Source organism: Phyllobates terribilis, unplaced genomic scaffold (genome assembly GCF_046119375.1).
Source record: "Phyllobates terribilis strain yellow unplaced genomic scaffold, ASM4611937v1 Scaffold_5__5_contigs__length_657084704, whole genome shotgun sequence".
NCBI lineage: Eukaryota > Metazoa > Chordata > Amphibia > Anura > Dendrobatidae > Phyllobates > Phyllobates terribilis.
This window is the reverse complement of record NW_027362765.1, coordinates 73,983,610-74,006,026: the sequence shown is the minus strand read 5'-3', so window position 1 is coordinate 74,006,026 and position 22,417 is coordinate 73,983,610. Positions and strand designations below refer to the sequence as shown.

The following is a 22,417-nucleotide window of genomic DNA, read 5'->3' as shown; positions in this document are numbered from 1 at the left end:
AGAGCAGCTACTCTGATCTAGTCACCTCTGTACTGAGACATCTAAATTGAAGTTACCGTACAGAGGACGTCCTTATACACAGTACAGTGCACAGAAATCATGAACCTCAGTACAGCAACTCTGATCTAGTCACCTCTGTACTGACACATCTAGATTGAAGTTACCGTACAGAGGACGTCCTAATACACAGTACGGTGCACAGAAATCATGAACCTCAGTGCAGCAATTCCGATCTAGTCACCTCTGTACTGAGACATCTAGATTGAAGTTACCGTACAGAGGACGTCCTTATACACAGTACAGTGCACAGAAATCATGGACCTCAGTGCAGCTACTCTGATCTAGTCACCTCTGTACTGAGACATCTAGATTGAAGTTACCATACAGAGGACGTCCTTATACACAGTACAGTGCACAGAAATCATGAACCTCAGTACAGCAACTCTGATCTAGTCACCTCTGTACTGACACATCTAGATTGAAGTTACCGTACAGAGGACGTCCTTATACACAGTACAGTGCACAGAAATCATGAACCTCAGTACAGCAACTCTGATCTAGTCACCTCTGTACTGAGACATCTAGATTGAAGTTACCGTACAGAGGACGTCCTTATACACAGTACAGTGCACAGAAATCATGAACCTCAGTACAGCAACTCTGATCTAGTCACCTCTGTACTGAGACATCTAGATTGAAGTTACCGTACAGAGGACGTCCTTATACACAGTACAGTGCACAGAAATCATGGACCTCAGTACAGCAACTCTGATCTAGTCACCTCTGTACTGAGACATCTAGATTGAAGTTACCGTACAGAGGACGTCCTTATACACAGTACAGTGCACAGAAATCATGGACCTCAGTGCAGCTACTCTGATCTAGTCACCTCTGTACTGAGACATCTAAATTGAAGTTACCGTACAGAGGACGTCCTTATACACAGTACAGTGCACAGAAATCATGGACCTCAGTGCAGCTACTCTGATCTAGTCACCTCTGTACTGAGACATCTAAATTGAAGTTACCGTACAGAGGACGTCCTTATACACAGTACAGTGCACAGAAATCATGGACCTCAGTACAGCAACTCCGATCTAGTCACCTCTGTACTGAGACATCTAAATTGAAGTTACCGTACAGAGGACGTCCTTATACACAGTACAGTGCACAGAAATCATTGACCTCAGTGTAGCAACTCTGATCTAGTCACCTCTGTACTGAGACATCTAGATTGAAGTTACCGTACAGAGGACGTCCTTATATACAGTACAGTGCACAGAAATCATGAACCTCAGTGCAGCAACTCTGATCTAGTCACCTCTGTACTGAGACATCTAAATTGAAGTTACCGTACAGAGGACGTCCTTATATACAGTACAGTGCACAGAAATCATGAACCTCAGTACAGCAACTCTGATCTAGTCACCTCTGTACTGAGACATCTAAATTGAAGTTACCGTACAGAGGACGTCCTTATACACAGTACAGTGCACACAAACCATGAACCTCAGTGCAGCAACTCTGATCTAGTCACCTCTGTAGTAAGACATCTAGATTGAAGTTACCGTACAGAGGACGTCCTTATACACAGTACAGTGCACAGAAATCATGGACCTCAGTGCAGCAACTCTGATCTAGTCACCTCTGTACTGAGACATCTAAATTGAAGTTACCGTACAGAGGACGTCCTTATACACAGTACAGTGCACACAAATCATGAACCTCAGTGCAGCTACTTAGATCTAGTCACCTCTGTACTGACACATCTAGATTGAAGTTACCGTACAGAGGACGTCCTTATACACAGTACAGTGCACAGAAATCATGGACCTCAGTACAGCAACTTTGATCTAGTCACCTCTGTACTGACACATCTAGATTGAAGTTACCGTACAGAGGACGTCCTTATACACAGTACAGTGCACAGAAATCATGAACCTCAGAGCAGCTACTCTGATCTAGTCACCTCTGTACTGAGACATCTAAATTGAAGTTACCGTACAGAGGACGTCCTTATACACAGTACAGTGCACAGAAATCATGAACCTCAGTGCAGCAATTCCGATCTAGTTACCTCTGTACTGAGACATCTAGATTGAAGTTACCGTACAGAGGACGTCCTTATACACAGTACAGTGCACAGAAATCATTGACCTCAGTGCAGCAACTCTGATCTAGTCACCTCTGTACTGAGACATCTAGATTGAAGTTACCGTACAGAGGACGTCCTTATACACAGTACAGTGCACAGAAATCATGAACCTCAGAGCAGCTACTCTGATCTAGTCACCTCTGTACTGAGACATCTAAATTGAAGTTACCGTACAGAGGACGTCCTTATACACAGTACAGTGCACAGAAACCATGGACCTCAGTGCAGCAACTCTGATCTAGTCACCTCTGTACTGAGACATCTAGATTGAAGTTACCGTACAGAGGACGTCCTTATACACAGTACAGTGCACAGAAATCATGAACCTCAGTGCAGCTACTTAGATCTAGTCACCTCTGTACTGAGACATCTAAATTGAAGTTACCGTACAGAGGACGTCCTTATACACAGTACAGTGCACAGAAATCATGGACCTCAGTACAGCAACTCTGATCTAGTCACCTCTGTACTGACACATCTAGATTGAAGTTACCGTACAGAAGACGTCCTTATACACAGTACGGTGCACAGAAATCATGAACCTCAGTGCAGCAATTCCGATCTAGTCACCTCTGTACTGAGACATCTAGATTGAAGTTACCGTACAGAGGACGTCCTTATACACAGTACAGTGCACAGAAATCATGGACCTCAGTGCAGCTACTCTGATCTAGTCACCTCTGTACTGAGACATCTAGATTGAAGTTACCGTACAGAGGACGTCCTTATACACAGTACAGTGCACAGAAATCATTGACCTCAGTGCAGCAACTCTGATCTAGTCACCTCTGTACTGAGACATCTAGATTGAAGTTACCGTACAGAGGACGTCCTTATACACAGTACAGTGCACAGAAATCATGAACCTCAGTACAGCAACTCTGATCTATTCACCTCTGTACTGAGACATCTAGATTGAAGTTACCGTACAGAGGACGTCCTTATACACAGTACAGTGCACAGAAATCATGAACCTCAGTACAGCAACTCTGATCTAGTCACCTCTGTACTGAGACATCTAGATTGAAGTTACCGTACAGAGGACGTCCTTATACACAGTACAGTGCACAGAAATCATGGACCTCAGTGCAGCTACTCTGATCTAGTCACCTCTGTACTGAGACATCTAAATTGAAGTTACCGTACAGAGGACGTCCTTATACACAGTACAGTGCACAGAAATCATGGACCTCAGTGCAGCTACTCTGATCTAGTCACCTCTGTACTGAGACATCTAAATTGAAGTTACCGTACAGAGGACGTCCTTATACACAGTACAGTGCACAGAAATCATGGACCTCAGTACAGCAACTCCGATCTAGTCACCTCTGTACTGAGACATCTAAATTGAAGTTACCGTACAGAGGACGTCCTTATACACAGTACAGTGCACAGAAATCATTGACCTCAGTGTAGCAACTCTGATCTAGTCACCTCTGTACTGAGACATCTAGATTGAAGTTACCGTACAGAGGACGTCCTTATATACAGTACAGTGCACAGAAATCATGAACCTCAGTGCAGCAACTCTGATCTAGTCACCTCTGTACTGAGACATCTAAATTGAAGTTACCGTACAGAGGACGTCCTTATATACAGTACAGTGCACAGAAATCATGAACCTCAGTACAGCAACTCTGATCCAGTCACCTCTGTACTGAGACATCTAAATTGAAGTTACCGTACAGAGGACGTCCTTATACACAGTACAGTGCACACAAACCATGAACCTCAGTGCAGCAACTCTGATCTAGTCACCTCTGTAGTAAGACATCTAGATTGAAGTTACCGTACAGAGGACGTCCTTATACACAGTACAGTACACAGAAATCATGAACCTCAGTACAGCAACTCCGATCTAGTCACCTCTGTACTGACACATCTAGATTGAAGTTACCGTACAGAGGACGTCCTTATACACAGTACAGTGCACAGAAATCATGGACCTCAGTGCAGCAACTCTGATCTAGTCACCTCTGTAGTGAGACATCTAGATTGAAGTTACCGTACAGAGGACGTCCTTATACACAGTACAGTGCACAGAAATCATGAACCTCAGTACAGCAACTCTGATCTAGTCACCTCTGTACTGAGACATCTAGATTGAAGTTACCGTACAGAGGACGTCCTTATATACAGTACAGTGCACAGAAATCATGAACCTCAGTGCAGCAACTCTGATCTAGTCACCTCTGTACTGAGACATCTAAATTGAAGTTACCGTACAGAGGACGTCCTTATACACAGTACAGTGCACACAAACCATGAACCTCAGTGCAGCAACTCTGATCTAGTCACCTCTGTAGTGAGACATCTAGATTGAAGTTACCGTACAGAGGACGTCCTTATACACAGTACAGTGCACAGAAATCATGAACCTCAGTACAGCAACTCTGATCTAGTCACCTCTGTACTGAGACATCTAGATTGAAGTTACCGTATAGAGGACGTCCTTATATACAGTACAGTGCACAGAAATCATGAACCTCAGTGCAGCAACTCTGATCTAGTCACCTCTGTACTGAGACATCTAAATTGAAGTTACCGTACAGAGGACGTCCTTATACACAGTACAGTGCACACAAACCATGAACCTCAGTGCAGCAACTCTGATCTAGTCACCTCTGTAGTGAGACATCTAAATTGAAGTTACCGTACAGAGGACGTCCTTATACACAGTACAGTGCACAGAAATCATTGACCTCAGTACAGCAACTCTGATCTAGTCACCTCTGTACTGAGACATCTAGATTGAAGTTACCGTACAGAGGACGTCCTTATACACAGTACAGTGCACAGAAATCATGAACCTCAGTACAGCAACTCTGATCTAGTCACCTCTGTACTGAGACATCTAGATTGAAGTTACCGTACAGAGGACGTCCTTATACACAGTACAGTGCACAGAAATCATGGACCTCAGTGCAGCTACTCTGATCTAGTCACCTCTGTACTGAGACATCTAAATTGAAGTTACCGTACAGAGGACGTCCTTATACACAGTACAGTGCACAGAAATCATGGACCTCAGTGCAGCTACTCTGATCTAGTCACCTCTGTACTGAGACATCTAAATTGAAGTTACCGTACAGAGGACGTCCTTATACACAGTACAGTGCACAGAAATCATGGACCTCAGTACAGCAACTCCGATCTAGTCACCTCTGTACTGAGACATCTAAATTGAAGTTACCGTACAGAGGACGTCCTTATACACAGTACAGTGCACAGAAATCATTGACCTCAGTGTAGCAACTCTGATCTAGTCACCTCTGTACTGAGACATCTAGATTGAAGTTACCGTACAGAGGACGTCCTTATATACAGTACAGTGCACAGAAATCATGAACCTCAGTGCAGCAACTCTGATCTAGTCACCTCTGTACTGAGACATCTAAATTGAAGTTACCGTACAGAGGACGTCCTTATATACAGTACAGTGCACAGAAATCATGAACCTCAGTACAGCAACTCTGATCCAGTCACCTCTGTACTGAGACATCTAAATTGAAGTTACCGTACAGAGGACGTCCTTATACACAGTACAGTGCACACAAACCATGAACCTCAGTGCAGCAACTCTGATCTAGTCACCTCTGTAGTAAGACATCTAGATTGAAGTTACCGTACAGAGGACGTCCTTATACACAGTACAGTGCACAGAAATCATGGACCTCAGTGCAGCTACTCTGATCTAGTCACCTCTGTACTGAGACATCTAAATTGAAGTTACCGTACAGAGGACGTCCTTATATACAGTACAGTGCACAGAAATCATGAACCTCAGTGCAGCAACTCTGATCTAGTCACCTCTGTACTGAGACATCTAAATTGAAGTTACCGTACAGAGGACGTCCTTATACACAGTACAGTGCACAGAAATCATGGACCTCAGTGCAGCAACTCTGATCTAGTCACCTCTGTACTGAGACATCTAAATTGAAGTTACCGTACAGAGGACGTCCTTATACACAGTACAGTGCACAGAAATCATGGACCTCAGTGCAGCAACTCTGATCTAGTCACCTCTGTAGTGAGACATCTAAATTGAAGTTACCGTACAGAGGACGTCCTTATACACAGTACAGTGCACACAAACCATGAACCTCAGTGCAGCAACTCTGATCTAGTCACCTCTGTAGTGAGACATCTAGATTGAAGTTACCGTACAGAGGACGTCCTTATACACAGTACAGTGCACAGAAATCATGAACCTCAGTACAGCAACTCTGATCTAGTCACCTCTGTACTGAGACATCTAGATTGAAGTTACCGTATAGAGGACGTCCTTATATACAGTACAGTGCACAGAAATCATGAACCTCAGTGCAGCAACTCTGATCTAGTCACCTCTGTACTGAGACATCTAAATTGAAGTTACCGTACAGAGGACGTCCTTATACACAGTACAGTGCACACAAACCATGAACCTCAGTGCAGCAACTCTGATCTAGTCACCTCTGTAGTGAGACATCTAAATTGAAGTTACCGTACAGAGGACGTCCTTATACACAGTACAGTGCACAGAAATCATGAACCTCAGTACAGCAACTCTGATCTAGTCACCTCTGTAGTGAGACATCTAGATTGAAGTTACCGTACAGAGGACGTCCTTATACACAGTACAGTGCACAGAAATCATGAACCTCAGTACAGCAACTCTGATCTAGTCACCTCTGTACTGAGACATCTAAATTGAAGTTACCGTACAGAGGACGTCCTTATACACAGTACAGTGCACAGAAATCATGAACCTCAGTGCAGCAACTCTGATCTAGTCACCTCTTTACTGAGACATCTAAATTGAAGTTACCGTACAGAGGACGTCCTTATACACAGTACAGTGCACACAAACCATGAACCTCAGTGCAGCTACTCTGATCTAGTCACCTCTGTACTGAGACATCTAAATTGAAGTTACCGTACAGAGGACGTCCTTATACACAGTACAGTGCACAGAAATCATGAACCTCAGTACAGCAACTCTGATCTAGTCACCTCTGTACTGACACATCTAGATTGAAGTTACTGTACAGAGGACGTCCTTATACACAGTACAGTGCACAGAAATCATGAACCTCAGTACAGCAACTCTGATCTAGTCACCTCTGTACTGACACATCTAAATTGAAGTTACCGTACAGAGGACGTCCTTATACACAGTACAGTGCACAGAAATCATGGACCTCAGTGCAGCAACTCTGATCTAGTCACCTCTGTACTGACACATCTAGATTGAAGTTACCGTACAGAGGACGTCCTTATACACAGTACAGTGCACAGAAATCATTGACCTCAGTGCAGCAACTCTGATCTAGTCACCTCTGTACTGACACATCTAGATTGAAGTTACCGTACAGAGGACGTCCTTATACACAGTACAGTGCACAGAAATCATGGACCTCAGTACAGCAACTCTGATCTAGTCACCTCTGTACTGAGACATCTAAATTGAAGTTACCGTACAGAGGACGTCCTTATACACAGTACAGTGCACAGAAATCATGAACCTCAGTACAGCAACTCTGATCTAGTCACCTCTGTACTGAGACATCTAAATTGAAGTTACCGTACAGAGGACGTCCTTATACACAGTACAGTGCACAGAAATCATGAACCTCAGTACAGCAACTCTGATCTAGTCACCTCTGTACTGACACATCTAGATTGAAGTTACTGTACAGAGGACGTCCTTATACACAGTACAGTGCACAGAAATCATGAACCTCAGTACAGCAACTCTGATCTAGTCACCTCTGTACTGACACATCTAAATTGAAGTTACCGTACAGAGGACGTCCTTATACACAGTACAGTGCACAGAAATCATGGACCTCAGTGCAGCAACTCTGATCTAGTCACCTCTGTACTGACACATCTAGATTGAAGTTACCGTACAGAGGACGTCCTTATACACAGTACAGTGCACAGAAATCATTGACCTCAGTGCAGCAACTCTGATCTAGTCACCTCTGTACTGACACATCTAGATTGAAGTTACCGTACAGAGGACGTCCTTATACACAGTACAGTGCACAGAAATCATGGACCTCAGTACAGCAACTCTGATCTAGTCACCTCTGTACTGAGACATCTAGATTGAAGTTACCGTACAGAGGACGTCCTTATACACAGTACAGTGCACAGAAATCATGGACCTCAGAGCAGCAACTCTGATCTAGTCACCTCTGTACTGAGACATCTAAATTGAAGTTACCGTACAGAGGACGTCCTTATACACAGTACAGTGCACAGAAATCATGAACCTCAGAGCAGCTACTCTGATCTAGTCACCTCTGTACTGAGACATCTAAATTGAAGTTACCGTACAGAGGACGTCCTTATACACAGTACAGTGCACAGAAATCATGAACCTCAGTGCAGCTACTTAGATCTAGTCACCTCTGTACTGACACATCTAGATTGAAGTTACCGTACAGAGGACGTCCTTATACACAGTACAGTGCACAGAAATCATGGACCTCAGTACAGCAACTCTGATCTAGTCACCTCTGTACTGAGACATCTAGATTGAAGTTACCGTACAGAGGACGTCCTTATACACAGTACAGTGCACAGAAATCATGAACCTCAGAGCAGCTACTCTGATCTAGTCACCTCTGTACTGAGACATCTAAATTGAAGTTACCGTACAGAGGACGTCCTTATACACAGTACAGTGCACAGAAATCATGAACCTCAGTACAGCAACTCTGATCTAGTCACCTCTGTACTGACACATCTAGATTGAAGTTACCGTACAGAGGACGTCCTTATACACAGTACAGTGCACAGAAATCATGGACCTCAGTGCAGCTACTCTGATCTAGTCACCTCTGTACTGAGACATCTAGATTGAAGTTACCGTACAGAGGATGTCCTTATACACAGTACAGTGCACAGAAATCATTGACCTCAGTGCAGCAACTCTGATCTAGTCACCTCTGTAGTGAGACATCTAGATTGAAGTTACCGTACAGAGGACGTCCTTATACACAGTACAGTGCACAGAAATCATGAACCTCAGTACAGCAACTCTGATCTAGTCACCTCTGTACTGAGACATCTAGATTGAAGTTACCGTACAGAGGACGTCCTTATACACAGTACAGTGCACAGAAATCATGGACCTCAGTGCAGCTACTCTGATCTAGTCACCTCTGTACTGAGACATCTAAATTGAAGTTACCGTACAGAGGACGTCCTTATACACAGTACAGTGCACAGAAATCATGGACCTCAGTGCAGCAACTCTGATCTAGTCACCTCTGTACTGACACATCTAGATTGAAGTTACCGTACAGAGGACGTCCTTATACACAGTACAGTGCACAGAAATCATGAACCTCAGTACAGCAACTCTGATCTAGTCACCTCTGTACTGAGACATCTAGATTGAAGTTACCGTATAGAGGACGTCCTTATATACAGTACAGTGCACAGAAATCATGAACCTCAGTGCAGCAACTCTGATCTAGTCACCTCTGTACTGAGACATCTAAATTGAAGTTACCGTACAGAGGACGTCCTTATACACAGTACAGTGCACACAAACCATGAACCTCAGTGCAGCAACTCTGATCTAGTCACCTCTGTAGTGAGACATCTAAATTGAAGTTACCGTACAGAGGACGTCCTTATACACAGTACAGTGCACAGAAATCATGAACCTCAGTACAGCAACTCTGATCTAGTCACCTCTGTAGTGAGACATCTAGATTGAAGTTACCGTACAGAGGACGTCCTTATACACAGTACAGTGCACAGAAATCATGAACCTCAGTACAGCAACTCTGATCTAGTCACCTCTGTACTGAGACATCTAAATTGAAGTTACCGTACAGAGGACGTCCTTATATACAGTACAGTGCACAGAAATCATGAACCTCAGTGCAGCAACTCTGATCTAGTCACCTCTTTACTGAGACATCTAAATTGAAGTTACCGTACAGAGGACGTCCTTATACACAGTACAGTGCACACAAACCATGAACCTCAGTGCAGCAACTCCGATCTAGTCACCTCTGTAGTGAGACATCTAGATTGAAGTTACCGTACAGAGGACGTCCTTATACACAGTACAGTGCACAGAAATCATGGACCTCAGTGCAGCTACTCTGATCTAGTCACCTCTGTACTGAGACATCTAAATTGAAGTTACCGTACAGAGGACGTCCTTATACACAGTACAGTGCACAGAAATCATGAACCTCAGTACAGCAACTCTGATCTAGTCACCTCTGTACTGACACATCTAGATTGAAGTTACTGTACAGAGGACGTCCTTATACACAGTACAGTGCACAGAAATCATGAACCTCAGTACAGCAACTCTGATCTAGTCACCTCTGTACTGACACATCTAAATTGAAGTTACCGTACAGAGGACGTCCTTATACACAGTACAGTGCACAGAAATCATGGACCTCAGTGCAGCAACTCTGATCTAGTCACCTCTGTACTGACACATCTAGATTGAAGTTACCGTACAGAGGACGTCCTTATACACAGTACAGTGCACAGAAATCATTGACCTCAGTGCAGCAACTCTGATCTAGTCACCTCTGTACTGACACATCTAGATTGAAGTTACCGTACAGAGGACGTCCTTATACACAGTACAGTGCACAGAAATCATGGACCTCAGTACAGCAACTCTGATCTAGTCACCTCTGTACTGAGACATCTAGATTGAAGTTACCGTACAGAGGACGTCCTTATACACAGTACAGTGCACAGAAATCATGGACCTCAGAGCAGCAACTCTGATCTAGTCACCTCTGTACTGAGACATCTAAATTGAAGTTACCGTACAGAGGACGTCCTTATACACAGTACAGTGCACAGAAATCATGAACCTCAGAGCAGCTACTCTGATCTAGTCACCTCTGTACTGAGACATCTAAATTGAAGTTACCGTACAGAGGACGTCCTTATACACAGTACAGTGCACAGAAATCATGAACCTCAGTGCAGCTACTTAGATCTAGTCACCTCTGTACTGAGACATCTAAATTGAAGTTACCGTACAGAGGACGTCCTTATACACAGTACAGTGCACAGAAATCATGAACCTCAGTACAGCAACTCTGATCTAGTCACCTCTGTACTGACACATCTAGATTGAAGTTACCGTACAGAGGACGTCCTTATACACAGTACGGTGCACAGAAATCATGAACCTCAGTGCAGCAATTCCGATCTAGTCACCTCTGTACTGAGACATCTAGATTGAAGTTACCGTACAGAGGACGTCCTTATACACAGTACAGTGCACAGAAATCATGGACCTCAGTGCAGCTACTCTGATCTAGTCACCTCTGTACTGAGACATCTAGATTGAAGTTACCGTACAGAGGACGTCCTTATACACAGTACAGTGCACAGAAATCATGGACCTCAGTGCAGCAACTCTGATCTAGTCACCTCTGTAGTGAGACATCTAGATTGAAGTTACCGTACAGAGGACGTCCTTATACACAGTACAGTGCACAGAAATCATGAACCTCAGTACAGCAACTCTGATCTAGTCACCTCTGTACTGAGACATCTAGATTGAAGTTACCGTACAGAGGACGTCCTTATATACAGTACAGTGCACAGAAATCATGAACCTCAGTGCAGCAACTCTGATCTAGTCACCTCTGTACTGAGACATCTAAATTGAAGTTACCGTACAGAGGACGTCCTTATACACAGTACAGTGCACACAAACCATGAACCTCAGTGCAGCAACTCTGATCTAGTCACCTCTGTAGTGAGACATCTAGATTGAAGTTACCGTACAGAGGACGTCCTTATACACAGTACAGTGCACAGAAATCATGAACCTCAGTACAGCAACTCTGATCTAGTCACCTCTGTACTGAGACATCTAGATTGAAGTTACCGTACAGAGGACGTCCTTATACACAGTACAGTGCACAGAAATCATGAACCTCAGTGCAGCAACTCTGATCTAGTCACCTCTGTACTGAGACATCTAAATTGAAGTTACCGTACAGAGGACGTCCTTATACACAGTACAGTGCACACAAACCATGAACCTCAGTACAGCAACTCCGATCTAGTCACCTCTGTACTGACACATCTAGATTGAAGTTACCGTACAGAGGACGTCCTTATACACAGTACAGTGCACAGAAATCATGAACCTCAGTACAGCAACTCTGATCTAGTCACCTCTTTACTGAGACATCTAAATTGAAGTTACCGTACAGAGGACGTCCTTATATACAGTACAGTGCACAGAAATCATGAACCTCAGTGCAGCAACTCTGATCTAGTCACCTCTTTACTGAGACATCTAAATTGAAGTTACCGTACAGAGGACGTCCTTATACACAGTACAGTGCACACAAACCATGAACCTCAGTGCAGCAACTCCGATCTAGTCACCTCTGTAGTGAGACATCTAGATTGAAGTTACCGTACAGAGGACGTCCTTATACACAGTACAGTGCACAGAAATCATGGACCTCAGTGCAGCTACTCTGATCTAGTCACCTCTGTACTGAGACATCTAAATTGAAGTTACCGTACAGAGGACGTCCTTATACACAGTACAGTGCACAGAAATCATGAACCTCAGAGCAGCAACTCTGATCTAGTCACCTCTGTACTGAGACATCTAAATTGAAGTTACCGTACAGAGGACGTCCTTATACACAGTACAGTGCACAGAAACCATGGACCTCAGTGCAGCAACTCTGATCTAGTCACCTCTGTACTGAGACATCTAAATTGAAGTTACCGTACAGAGGACGTCCTTATACACAGTACAGTGCACAGAAATCATGAACCTCAGTACAGCAACTCTGATCTAGTCACCTCTGTACTGAGACATCTAGATTGAAGTTACTGTACAGAGGACGTCCTTATACACAGTACAGTGCACAGAAATCATGGACCTCAGTGCAGCAACTCTGATCTAGTCACCTCTGTACTGAGACATCTAGATTGAAGTTACCGTACAGAGGACGTCCTTATACACAGTACAGTGCACAGAAATCATGAACCTCAGTGTAGCAACTCTGATCTAGTCACCTCTGTACTGAGACATCTAGATTGAAGTTACCGTACAGAGGACGTCCTTATACACAGTACGGTGCACAGAAATCATGGACCTCAGTGCAGCTACTCTGATCTAGTCACCTCTGTACTGACACATCTAGATTGAAGTTACTGTACAGAGGACGTCCTTATACACAGTACAGTGCACAGAAATCATGAACCTCAGTACAGCAACTCTGATCTAGTCACCTCTGTACTGACACATCTAAATTGAAGTTACCGTACAGAGGACGTCCTTATACACAGTACAGTGCACAGAAATCATGAACCTCAGTGCAGCAACTCTGATCTAGTCACCTCTGTACTGACACATCTAGATTGAAGTTACCGTACAGAGGACGTCCTTATACACAGTACAGTGCACAGAAATCATTGACCTCAGTGCAGCAACTCTGATCTAGTCACCTCTGTACTGACACATCTAGATTGAAGTTACCGTACAGAGGATGTCCTTATACACAGTACAGTGCACAGAAATCATGAACCTCAGAGCAGCTACTCTGATCTAGTCACCTCTGTACTGAGACATCTAAATTGAAGTTACCGTACAGAGGACGTCCTTATACACAGTACAGTGCACAGAAATCATGAACCTCAGTGTAGCAACTCTGATCTAGTCACCTCTGTACTGAGACATCTAAATTGAAGTTACAGTACAGAGGACGTCCTTATACACAGTACAGTGCACAGAAATCATGAACCTCAGTACAGCAACTCTGATCTAGTCACCTCTGTACTGACACATCTAAATTGAAGTTACCGTACAGAGGACGTCCTTATACACAGTACAGTGCACAGAAATCATTGACCTCAGTGCAGCAACTCTGATCTAGTCACCTCTGTACTGAGACATCTAGATTGACGTTACCGTACAGAGGACGTCCTTATACACAGTACAGTGCACAGAAATCATGAACCTCAGTACAGCAACTCTGATCTAGTCACCTCTGTACTGAGACATCTAGATTGAAGTTACCGTACAGAGGACGTCCTTATACACAGTACAGTGCACAGAAATTATGGACCTCAGTGCAGCTACTCTGATCTAGTCACCTCTGTACTGAGACATCTAAATTGAAGTTACCGTACAGAGGACGTCCTTATACACAGTACAGTGCACAGAAATCATGGACCTCAGTGCAGCTACTCTGATCTAGTCACCTCTGTACTGAGACATCTAGATTGAAGTTACCGTACAGAGGACGTCCTTATACACAGTACAGTGCACAGAAATCATGGACCTCAGTACAGCAACTCCGTTCTAGTCACCTCTGTACTGAGACATCTAAATTGAAGTTACCGTACAGAGGACGTCCTTATACACAGTACAGTGCACAGAAATCATTGACCTCAGTGCAGCAACTCTGATCTAGTCACCTCTGTACTGAGACATCTAGATTGAAGTTACCGTACAGAGGACGTCCTTATACACAGTACAGTGCACAGAAATCATGAACCTTAGTATAGCAACTCTGATCTAGTCACCTCTGTACTGAGACATCTAAATTGAAGTTACCGTACAGAGGATGTCCTTATACACAGTACAGTACACAGAAATCATGAACCTCAGTGCAGCAACTCTGATCTAGTCACCTCTGTACTGAGACATCTAAATTGAAGTTACCGTACAGAGGACGTCCTTATACACAGTACAGTGCACAGAAATCATGGACCTCAGTACAGCAACTCTGATCTAGTCACCTCTGTACTGAGACATCTAAATTGAAGTTACCGTACAGAGGATGTCCTTATACACAGTACAGTACACAGAAATCATGAACCTCAGTGCAGCAACTCTGATCTAGTCACCTCTGTACTGAGACATCTAAATTGAAGTTACCGTACAGAGGACGTCCTTATACACAGTACAGTGCACAGAAATCATGGACCTCAGTACAGCAACTCTGATCTAGTCACCTCTGGAGTGAGACATCTAGATTGAAGTTACTGTACAGAGGACGTCCTTATAGATATTAATCCAAGCAAAGTGGTATCAAAGTTTAGTTAAAATATAACCTTTACTTAGTGCAATTAAAAGGGTAGAATCATATGTCACCTAGGAAGACAAAAACTAACAGCATACAAACAAACTCAGAGGGGATGGTAAGTTGAACCCTCTCCTCCCTCTTTCTTGCACAGTACTGATGCCTTTAATGCAAAGCATCAATAATAGGGCCTAGAACTCAGCAGTATCTTTATCTCATTAGATTTGAACTTAAGATGGTCCTCACCAGGAGATGTCAGGAGACATTAGCTCTATTAAAGTTTCTACCTGGATATACCTGATAAAACAATCAAAAGACCTGTGTGTGTAAAAAAAAAAAAAGTTGTGAAATGACAAAGGAACGACCTCACCGGGTTTATTCACTGTCCACACTTTCTGTTGCAGCTCTATGCCCTCATCATGTGAGATACCAGACTCCGGACCAATTGTCTCAATAAATCGCCATCTCAAGTGTGTTTCCCCCGATGCGTTTCATCGGCCCCACCATCAGGGGAGTCAGGCCGTACAGGGATCACCGTTTCCAGGTGACTCCCTTATAGACATTACTGTCTGCCCAGATATTATGAACCTCAGGGCAGCAACTCCGATCTAGTCACCTCTGTAGTGAGACAGAATGGAATTGCTGTACAGAGGACGTCCATATACACAGTACAGTGCACAGAAATCATGAACCTCAGTACAGCAACTCCGATCTAGTCACCTCTGTACTGAGACATCTATAATGGAGTTTCTGTACAGTGGACGTCCATATACACAGTACATTGTGCCCACAAATCATGGACCTCAGTGCAGGAGCTCAATGTTGTCATCTCTGTACTGACACATCTAGATTGGAGTTGCTGCAGGGTGTTTTATTATTTCTTGGCAGACATTATACAAGATTACAGCCACAATTCATGAAGAAACAAATTTTGCATGCCAGTATTAATAAAAGGTGAGAGGTAGAAAGCTGGGCCACTTTTTTTTGTTAAATTAAAAATAATAGTTTTTTTTATATTATCACTTTTCATAGTTTAAAAACTTACACAAAGCTCTGATTCTTCATATTTGACAAAATTTTACTTTTCTTGTCTGTCCACCAGTCCTGGCCAGCACCAGCATTTTGAAGAGCGGGTGGACATTATCATAATTTACATCACAAAAGTGGCAAAAATGATCACATAAATGTTGTCTAGCTCCGCCCACTCTTCAGAAATGTCGGTGCTGGGACTGGTGGAAAGACAGTAAAAGTCTAATTCGGGCAAAACTGAACAATCAGTGCTGTGTGTAATGATGTATGTCACAAAAAGTGACAATACATCCATCCATTTATAATTCCTATGCCACTAGATTGGAATCTATGAGGAGCTCCTGGAATTAACTCCATTCTGGAGATTTCAGTCATGAGCCGTCTAGATTGGATTTGATCCTATGAGGACATCGCTCCAGCAACTCCATTCTAGTCAAGTCAGCAATGAACTGTACAGAATAGAGGCTACAGGGAGATCATCTAAAAATCCACTCCGATCTAGACGGCTCACTAGTGAATCAGCTAGAATGCAGGTGCTAAAATAAGGTCCTCAAAAATCCACTCCAATCCAATGTGGTAAATTATGAGGACTCTCTCGGCTGCGCTCTGTTACACTTCCCCCCTGCGAGGCTCTGCCACTGTTTGAAAAACTGAATTCCAGTCACCTCAGCACCAAACTGTACAGAATAGAGGCTACAGGGAGATCCTCAAAAAATCCACTCCAATCTAGACGGCTCACTAGTGAATCAGCTAGAATGCAGGTGCTAAAATGAGGTCCTCAAAAAATCCACCCCAATCCAGTGTTGTAAATTATGAGGACTCTGTTGCTGCGCTCTGTTACGCTTCTCCCCCAGAGGCTCCACTCTCTTTAAAAAAAAATTGATTTCAGTCACCTCAGCACCAAAGTATACAGAGTGGAGGCTACGGGGAGATCATCTAAAAATCCACTCTGATCCAATGTTGTACATTATGAGGACTCTCTCGGCTGTGATCTGTTACGTTTCTCCTCGCGAGGCTCCGCCCACTCTCCGAAAAACTCGATTCCAGTCACCTCAGCATCAAACTGTACTTAATGGAGTTGCTAAAAGAGGTCCACAAAAAATCCACTCCGATCCAATGTTGTATATTATGAGGACTCTGTCGCTGCGCTCTGTTACGTTTTTCCCCACGTAAAACTGAACGATCAGCGCTTTGTGTGATTATTTATATTACAAAAAGCGATAATAAAATATAAGTTTGATTAATCATGAAAAAAAAATGTTGCCCTTTAGAAATACGTAATAAATATAACAGTTTGAGCAAGTACTTAAAAAATAAAAACATGAAATCATTACAATCATAAGGCTGATATATATCTACAATGTGTGTACATTCCAATTCCACTACATTGCAGGCTATGAGGATCCGGGAATCTGCTCCATTCTGGACATTGGAGGTGATTTTTTGAGGAACGTCACTGTAGAAACTGAACTGTCTAGAATGGAGAAGCTGCAGAGAGATCATCAAAAGATCCACTCCAATCCAGTCACCTCACCAGTGATCAGCTGGAGTGGAGATGCTGGAATGAGGACCACAAAATATCCACTCCGATCCAGTCACCTCACCAGTGATCAGCTAGAGTTGAGATGCTGGAATGAGGACCACAAAATATTCACTCCGATCCAGTCACTTCAGTAGTGAGCCGCCTAGAGTGGAGCTGATAAAATGAGGACCACAAATAATCAACTCCAAACTAGATGCAACCGAGCCGCATCCTACACTTCTTGCAAAATGGAGACTGGCTCCTCCCCTCCAAGTGACTGATCACATGACTGTGACATCATAACAGGTCCTGGAAGCACAGAGCAGCCATATATCTAGTGTGTGGCTCTGCAGGTGGAGGTACATAGAGATTCCCCCATTACTATTAACCCCCTCAGACGTTCTTCTCCCTCAGTAATAATTATCTCCTTGTATTAATACATGGGATCTTTATGATTTTATCCCCATTCAGGTCCCTACAATATCAGATCCTCTCAGTGGAGATCTTCTATATAAGAGAATTCTCCTGATTGACCATCAAGGATGGATAGGGACAGGGACAAGATGGCGGAGAGGATATTACACCTCACCCTAGAGATCCTCTTCCGGCTTACTGGAGAGGTGAGAGATTCTGATGACGTCACATTACATCATTCTTATCTATGGGAATAGCAGATGGACAGAACTGGAGAGGTGAGGACTCTGGAAATGTCTGTAGTGAGATTTATTAATGTGTCTCTCTATAACCAGGATTACACAGTAGTGAAGAAGACCTCTAGTGACCGCTGTCAGGACCATGTGTCTGAGGGATGGGGAAGACCCCTGAGCCCAATCACGGGGCCTCCACCTCACCCCCTTATATATGAGAACATCAATGACCAGAAGATCCTAGAACTCATCTACAAGATGATTGAGCTGCTGACTGGAGAGGTGACACTGCTGGGAATGCTGGGACATTATACAGTAATGCTATGAAGGGATCGGGGGGGTGACAGTATCATTGTATGTGTCAGGTTCCTATAAGGTGTCAGGATGTCACCGTCTATTTCTCCATGGAGGAGTGGGAGTATTTAGATATACACAAAGATCTGTACAAGGACGTCATGATGGAGGTTCCCCAGCCCCTCACATCACCAGGTAATAGATAGGACTAAATACACACGACCTATAATTATCTGTATGTAAAGAATGAATTCAGTCTCTGTATGTGTTTCCTCCAGTTCTATCCAGTAAGAGGACAACACCAGAGAGAGGTCCCCGTCCTCTTCTTCCACAGGACTGTAAACAGGAAGATCCCGATGTTCTTCAGGATCATCAGGTAGATGGAGAAAAGGTGTCATGAAATCTTCCCTATGTTGTGTAGTAGACTGTGAAGGTCTTGTGTTCAGTCTTGTTTTATCTATCAGTATTATACTCAGAATAGACAATTTATTAGAGACACCTATCTTTTCCTGACTGAAACTTTTCTAAATGGAAATTTGACTAGTAACCCTGAAGTGCAGGAGAAAATCAAATAATTAGTTTTCTGTGGACCACATGCAGTGTATACCAACATTACGATGGGAAAATCGAGCCATCTGATCGACTTTGAACATTTTATGAAAACTATGTTTTTGAGATTATACTGAGAATATTGTGATTGAGGAAAAGCATGCAGAAAAAGCAGATCCTATGGATATAAGTAACTTATAAGAGAAAGGTGTGAGAGGAGTTCATCTACAATCGTTCTCAAGAACAGTCTGCACATTGATACACACAACAGCTGACCACAACACTGGTAAACATATAAGGTGTCCAAACAAACGACTCTATAGCATTTGAAGCTTGCTTAGGTTTTGTGGTCGACCAAGGTCATCCCTTTCTGACATAGACACTCACAGCAGAACAATGCTCAATGCCGCAATGGTCGTATAGTTATGGCTTGCTTCAGGGACCAAGACAGTGAGATTTTTCTTGCTTCCCCAGCATATTTAGACTCAATATTTTAATCCTAAAGAGCATCTCTGAGATGAGATAGAATGGGTTGTTCAGAACAGGTCAGCACATCCATCTAATCTGTGGCAAATATCAAAATCTATCCTGTCCTCAAAGGCCAATAATCCTACAGAACGATCATCACCTACTGGTATTGATCACATAACATATTGATGGAGTTCTGAAAGAACGTCCAACGTAGTATTAGATGGGTGTTTCCAATAATGCAGCCATTCAGTGCATGTTTTATATGGTCCTGCTCATTGTTATTGGCACCCACGAAGTTTAAATACATAATGTGGAAAATCGCCTGAAAAAAATTAATCCAGTGAAACAGTTTTTTTCTATAGAGCACTCGTGTTAAATACAAAAGAGGAAATGATAAACAATAATTTAAAACAAAACACAATGGGAGAGAAAAATAAAAAAATCTAAAGCTTGCTGTGTCACTGGTATTGGTACCCTTTACATTAATTTAGTACTGAAACACATTTTGACTCGCCTGTGGTAAATCACAAAAGAGATTGACCTGTGATTAATTGTCGGTGCCCATGTGACATGAATTAGCCAAGAAATGATGACTTCAGTGTTTTAAAAAGCCACAATGGTGAAGACAAAGGAGCTGTCTGAGGACATCAGAACTGCCATTATTAGCAAACATAAGACTTCCAAAGGATATAAGGCCATCTTCAAAAACCTTGGTATCCCAGTTTCAACAGTGCGCAAAGTTATTAAGAAGATTGCCAAGCAAGGAACCGTCAAGAACCTCCCTGGACATGGGAGAAAGAAGAAAATTGACAAGAGATGTCTTCGAAGGTTGGTGCGAATGGTGGAAAAAACACCACATCAAACATCCAAAGACCTGGGGGTCGGAGCCTGCAGGGGATGTGAGCGGCTGCATTAGAGTGGAGCTCCGAGAAGAGATCCTGTAATAATCCTGTCAGAGCCCACTTACTGACGTGAGAAACGACCCTGAGGGGGGGCATACTAGGCTGGACATCTCTGGTGAGACACGGGAGCTTCCAGGACTCTGGGTGCTGAAGCATGAAGAAGGGGAAGACCACGAGGAGATCAGAGAAGGAGGCTCAAGATGGCATCGATGCAAGCACGGCCGGAAAAGCAGGCCGTGCAGAGGACCGACAGAGAGAAGCTGCAGCACGGCTGGAAAGGTTTGCAACGATGGAGTAGGGGAGTGGAAAAGCAGTGAGGGGGATCCATCCAGACCCTAACCCGTTCTCTCCCCTGCAAGACATGAATCAGTCTGAGCCAGAGACTGAGGAGGGGCCATGCCAAAATAGCCAGACACAACTAAATGATCTCCCTGGAGAAAGCAGCAGTGATAATGAACCAACACTTAGGCTGCGTGCCCACGTTGCGTATTACAAGCGTATATGCTGCGGAATTTCCGCAGCGTAAACGCTTGTAAAACGCATGTATATCCGCACCCCATGGTCCCCAATGGCATTCCGCAATGTCAATGCCCATGCTGCGGATTTTTCCGCAGCGTATATGCTGCGGTCAAAAATCCGCAGCATGTTCATTAATTTTGCGTTTCCGCATGCGGAATCAATGTGCGGATGGTACCCAAGTCTGGAGGAGAGGAGACTCTCATCGAGACCTGGGTACCAAAGAACCTGTAAAAAAAAGAATAAAATAAAGTTTATACTTATCTTCTGATGTTTTCCCTCCGCCGCGCTGTTGTGTGAAGGACCTGCCACGTCATTGAGTCATGTGACCCATCACATGACTCAATGACTTCACCGCAGGTCCTGCACACAACAGCGTGAGCCGCTCAAGACTCCGGACGGGGCAGAGAATGCATTGGAAGGTGAGTATAAACTTTATTTTTTTATTTTTTACCATTCTGATTCTTTTTTTTAACTATTACTTGGTCACACTATATAAATCCATGCCGGTTGCATGGATTTATACAGTGTGAACAAGTTGTCAAGCACTTTTCCAAGGATGCTTAAATCACTTGGAGAAGTGCTTGATAACCCGCATGCGGAAATGCATGCAAAGACGCTGCAAAGACGCCTCACAAACGCTTCTACCTGGCGGGAAAACCGCATGTAAAATCCGCATGCGATTTTCCCGCCAGGGAGAAGCGTAAAAAATTTGCTTCAGTTCCGCAACGTGGGCACTTAGCCTTAAGGACATTATGCAGGCTATTGGAGTAATGCAGTAGCTCCCTCTCTTCATTAATGCTATAGGTTGGAGAGATTAAAAAGGACATTCGCAGTATTTCAGAGAGAACAACAGCCCTGGAGGAAAGGGTTAATGAAACAGAGGACACTTTAAACCCTATGAAGAAAGATAGTATGTATCAACAAGGAAAGCTTCTGGAAGCACTAAAAGTCAAACAAGATGATATGGAGAACCGCCTCAGCAGAAATAATATACGTACTGTGGGGGTCCCGTAGCTAAAGCTACGGAATTTTTTGAAACCTGGCTGCTCAAAGTATATGGAAAAGAGATCCTGAGCCCACTTTTTGCAGTTAAAAGGGAAAACCGTGTCCCTACCAGGCCATTAGTATCAGGGAGCCCTCCACGCACAGTCCTTGCTAAAATACTCCACTATAGAGACCGAGATGCAATACTATCCAATTCTAGGGACAATCCTGACCTCTGCATTAATGGTCAAAAGATATTGGTCTATCCAGACTACTCTGCAGAAGTA

At 43.5% G+C, this 22,417-nt stretch overlaps 2 protein-coding genes across 2 annotated transcripts in view; both read left to right on the top strand.

Annotated features, from left to right (window-relative positions):
• Window positions 1-22,417, top strand: part of LOC141272049 (uncharacterized) — a 253,291-nt gene that overhangs the window by 99,835 nt on the left and 131,039 nt on the right. The window lies entirely within an intron of this gene.
• LOC141272074 (uncharacterized) overlaps window positions 18,980-22,417 on the top strand; it is a 34,364-nt gene continuing 30,926 nt past the window's right edge. The window contains exon 1 of the mRNA XM_073682385.1: window positions 18,980-19,081. The gene's annotated coding sequence lies outside the window, so the exon portion shown is untranslated. The remainder of the gene's footprint in view (window positions 19,082-22,417) is intronic.